This window comes from Salvelinus sp. IW2-2015, linkage group LG31 (assembly GCF_002910315.2).
Source record: "Salvelinus sp. IW2-2015 linkage group LG31, ASM291031v2, whole genome shotgun sequence".
NCBI lineage: Eukaryota > Metazoa > Chordata > Actinopteri > Salmoniformes > Salmonidae > Salvelinus > Salvelinus sp. IW2-2015.
Window position 1 is genome coordinate 24,553,886 of NC_036870.1, and position 5,496 is coordinate 24,559,381.

A 5,496-nucleotide genomic window follows, 5' to 3' on the forward strand; every position below is an offset into this window, starting at 1 on the left:
ATGGTATGTATGGTAGTATGGTTAGTATGGTATGTATGCGTATGTATGGTAAAGTAGTGCGATGTTGTGAGGTATTGGTATGTAATGGTATGTATGCAAGTATGAGGTATGGTAGTATGGTAGTATGGTTGTATGGTTAGTATGTATGTATGGTAGTATGGTATGTATGGTATGTATGGTAGTATGGTATGTATGTATATGGTATGTATGGTATGTATGGGTAGTGTAGTAGTTATGTATGGTAGTATGTATGTGATTGGATGTATGGTATGATGGTAGATATGGTAGTATAGGTAGGTATGGTATGTATGGTATGTAGTAGTGTATGTATGGTATGTAGGTAGTATGGTATGTATGGTAGTATGGTATGGATGTAGTATGGTATGTATGGTAGTATGGTATGTATGGTATGTATGGTATGTATGGTGTATGTATGATGGTAGTATGGTATGTATGGTATGTATGGTATGTAATGGTAGTATGGTATGTTATGTAGTATGGTATGTATGGTATGTATGGTATGTATGGTATGTATTGGTATGTTGTAATGGTAGTGTATGGTATGTATGGTATGTTGGTAGTATGGTAGTATGGTATGTATGGTATGTATGTAGTTATGGTATGTATGGTATGTATGGTAGTATGGTATGTATGTTAGTATGGTATGTATGTAGTATGGTATGTATGGTGTAGTATGGTATGTATGGTAGTATGGTATGTATGTAGTATTGGTAGTATGGTATGTACGGTAGTATGGTATGTATGGTATGGTATGTGTAGTATGGTAGTATGGTATGTATGTAGTTATGTGATGTATGGTAGTATGGTATGTATGGTAGTATGGTATGTATGGTATGTATGGTAGTATGGTAGTATGGAGTATGGTATTTATTGGTAGTTGGTATGTATGGGTAGTATGGATGTATGGTAGTATGGTAGTATGGTATGTGATGGTAGTATGGTTAGTATGGTAGTTATGGTATGTATGGTAGTATGGTAGTATGGTATGTATGGTATGTTATGGTAAGTATGGTATGTATGAGGATGATGTATGTATGTATGGTAGTATGTATGTTGGTATGTATGGTAGTATGGGATGTATGGTATGTTATGGTATGTTGTATGGTAGTATGGTATGTATGGTAGTATGGTATGTATGGTAGTATGGTATGTATGGTAGTATGGTATGTATGGTGTATGGTTATGTATGGTAGTCTTCTCTCTGCAACGTGGCACTCAGAGTGCTGATCCACCGCCAGGGTTTCTCCTACACCTCGTTGTGGTGGAGAGTGACACACACCCCACGGTGAGAGGAAGGGAGTGAGGACCGAGGGGCGAGCGCTATCTATTATTCAACACGCCCCCCCCTCGTGCCTCACCCCTGTACGCCCCCACGCACGGCGCCATTAAAAATAGGAAATCCATAGTGGAGACAAATGGCTTCTAAATGAATCGCTGAAGGATGAGAGCAGAGATAGAGACCCCTGTCACAAGCTAGTCTATCTGCCATAACACATTTATCAATTCATCTTGTGTGTGTGTGTGTGTGTGTGTGTGTATGTGTGTGCGTGTGCGTCTGCGTCTGCGTCTGCGTGTGTGTGTGTGTGTGTGTGTGTGCTATAGGACTGAGACATTGTAGCACATGTTCCAATAAAATGCAAGGCTAGGTGCTGTGAGATGAAAGTGGAGGTCAATTAGGTGTGTGTTAATTGAACATGAATAAAACACACTACCATCAACTGTTACGGGGAGATTAAACCCACTGTTGACAATGATCTTCAACAACGAAACAAAATAACAATATGTGTGATAGGTGAGCTAACGTTGAAACCAAACAATGTACAATTCTAAGCACCCACCGTCATTCAATTCTGGTATGAATTAAAACAGCTCACTTATCACAGACCATCATCATCATCATCATCAGCAGCAGCACATTTGTTGTCTCAAATGGCACCCTATTCCCTATATTAAAAAAAGAAAGTAGTGCACGACAGAGGGAATAGGGTGCCATTTTGGACTGTGATATTGCCCTGACCTTAAGTYGACTTGACTGAGCCACTCAAACACAAACCGAGGGGAGAGAAAGGGAGAAACAGAGGGAGAAACACAGAAACAGACAAAAGGTTGTATCTATTGTCTGTTCTCTCTCTCTCTCTCAATTCAATTTACATTTCAGGTGCTTTATTGGCATGGGAAACATATGTTTTCATTGCCAAAGAAAGTGTAATTGATTCCACTCCACTAATGTAGCTCTCTCTCTCTSTCTTATCATCCGTCCGTCCGTCTGTCTCTCTGTCTGTGCGTACAGCAAGACAGCCAGCCACACTGTCAGCCAGGTTTCTCACACACACACAGTACATCTCCTTTGTCCGTGCATGGTTCTTGCTGTGTGTGTGTGTGTTTGTGCATTTTTGGGAGTGTGTGATTGGATCCTGTTTCATTCCACTAATGTCCCAATTACAAAGCAAGGCGGAGTGCTTGCTGTGGCTGGCTGGGAGTGAGACCAAGCTGTAGAACATTATTACACAACGTCTCCTTGCCACGGAAACAGGAGTCTGCTCTCAGTCTGAAACACAGAGGAGAGAGAAACGACCCTGTAACCCCCTATCAGCTCTCACAAAACACTCTAATCACCTATAGAATACCTCTCTCTTCCCTCCTCCCTACCTCCTTCCCCTCATCTCCTTCCCCTCATCTCCTTCCCCTTATCTCCTTTCATCTCCCTCTGTAAGTGAGCTGTCTGTAGTGAGGACCTCTCCTCAGTTGAAACATGTGCCCTGCCCCCCCTTTCTCTGCCCCTTCTCCTTCTCTCTACCTCCCCTCTTCCCCCACCTCCTGCTGTAGCTAACAGTGAGCTGTCTGTCTGGTGTGTTCAGGATGAGACCTGAGCTCTCCTCCAAATGGCTTCCTAACACCACCTTCCCCAATCAATGAGCCACCATTAATATTTTACACACCTCAGGACAGCCAGGCAGGCAGAGGGTAGGGAGGGGGAGAGGGATTGTGTGGGGTGTCCTGGATGCCTGGGGGAGAGATGGAGGGATGGATGGAAGGGGGGATGGAGTGGTGTAGTGATTTAGGCTGTCAGAGCGCCAGCCTGTGGAGAGATGGTTGCTCTCTTCCTGGACCAGACAGGCCCAATAACTCATTAGAGAGAGAGGGATGAACAGGGAAGGAAGAAAGGATGGAGAGGGGGAGAAAAGGAGGAGAGGATGAGAGCAGATGAGGGACAAGGGGGGAGGGATTGCAAGTAAGAGAGAAAGAGAGGGTTTTCATTCTCTTTCCTCCGTCTCTCCCTTTCTTCTCTGTCTTCCCTGTCTCTTTGTCCTTCCTTATGTAATGTTCCCCATCTTTTCTCTCCCTCCCATTCTCTTTTCAACCTCGAATACATCATAACTCTCTCCTGTTCTCTATATCCCTCTGTCCCTCTTAATCCCTCCTTTACTCTCTCTATCTTGCTTCCTCTCCCACCCTCCATCTCGCCACCTTTCCTCTCCCTCTCTCCTTCCCTTCTGCTCTCCATCCCTCCCTCCATCTCTCCACCGCTCCTCTCTCTCAGCCCCCCTTCCACTCTCCACCGCTCCCTCCATCTGTCTCTCCTGCTGCAGTGCCTACAGGCCTGCCAGGCAGAGTAAATCACATCTTGGGGCTTGGCTGAAATGGGCCTGAAAATAAAAACGCATAAAGGTGTCGGGATGAGCTACGGGCTGGGGGGAGAATTCCTTTATGATAGGTCTAAATCCTCGTCCCACTCCACGTCCGCCCCTCTGCCCCTCTGGCCCTGACTCTACACCCGTCACAGCTCTCATGGTGCCTGTCAGTCAGAGCCATGCCCACACTACCTCCAACAGGTTAATCATCTATCGAACGTTGTAGTTTAACTCCTGACAATCACATTAAAGAGAGTTAACCCTTTGGGTGTTTCTCAAAATGCATACTACCGTTCTCCGAGCATGCAAATTGGAGCACGGGAGGGTCGGGGTATGAGTCCAAATCAAAGTATGCCAAACGGAACACGGAAGGTACTTTTCAAATGCTTACTCCATTTGTACATATTTTGAAGCAAGCATCGATGCAAGCGTCAACGGAAAGTATGCAAAGAAATATGACGTAACCACGTAAAAAAAAACACTTCTTTGAAATCAATGATGGACATTATTTGAGCTGAAGCCAGAGAAAATACAGTCTGACTCCGGAATGAAATGTTGCCTTTTCATATCTAATATGTTGCCTGATTACAATATTTAATCTTGATACATTAATATATACATGCTGTGTTAATTGTGGCATGTTTTCCTGCCTACGTACCGTAGATTGCAAGCCCATAATAAGTCAATAGGGCTAACTGGCTAGCTACTAGTACTGTTGTCACGACTTCCGCCGAAGTTGGCTCCCCTGCCTGTTCGGGCGGTGCTCGGCGGTCGTCGTCACCGGCCTACTAGCCGCCACCGATCTCTTTTTCGTTTTCTGTTTGTTTTGTCTTATTAGTTGCACCTGTGTTATTTGTGTTTGCTTGATGGGCTTCCTTATTTATAGCTAGGCATCCCGCCCTTGTTTTGTGCAGGATTACTCTTATGTTACGTGTGTATGATTTTGGTGTTCGTGCTCCGGACCTYGTACCCGGTGTGTTGGGTTGGTCCACATTTTCCGCGCCCTGTGTGGTTGGGCATTATTTTCGGTGCGATATTAAAATGCACTTCTTCCTGTGGAAATATATGCTCTCTGCGCCTGATTCTTCCCTCATGCACCTAGAGTCCCGTGACAGAATCCCGCACCTTTTGGAATGGAATCAGCAGGAGCAGCCGCACCTCCTCTCCCATCGATGGAGGAGAGGGTCGTCCATCACACCAGCATTCTCCACCGTATAGGATCGGCCATGGATCTGATGATGTAGAGGATGGACCGATGGGAGAGGAGTGGCCTTCCCACCTCATCTCCAGCACCCCCTCCACCAGCACCTCCTACCCCTGCTACAGCATCCGGCTCCGGGGCTCTGCGTCTGGCGCTCCCTAGGGAGTATGATGGGACGGCGGGCCGGGTGTCAGGGGTTCCTCCTCCAACTAGAACTATACCTGGCGACCGTCCGTCCTACTCCCTCCGGGGAGGAGACCGTGAGCGTCCTCGTCTGCTGTCTGACAGGACGAGCCCTGGAGTGGGCTAACGCAGTGTGGAATGGCCCCGACTCAGCGAGGGATCATTACCCCGAGTTCACCCGCCGATTCCGAGCCGTGTTCGATCACCCACCAGAGGGTTGTGCGGCGGGTGAACGGCTGTTCCCCCTGCGACAGGAGACGAGGAGCGCGCAGGACTTTGCCCTGGAGTTCAGGACCTTGGCCGCAGGAGCGGGGTGGAACGACAAGGCTTTGATAGACCACTACCTCTGTAGCCTCAGGGAGGACGTCCGCAGGGAGCTAGCGTGGCGGGACACCACCCTCACGTTGGATGAGCTTATAGACATGTCCATTCGTCTTGACAACCTGCTGGCTGCCGCGG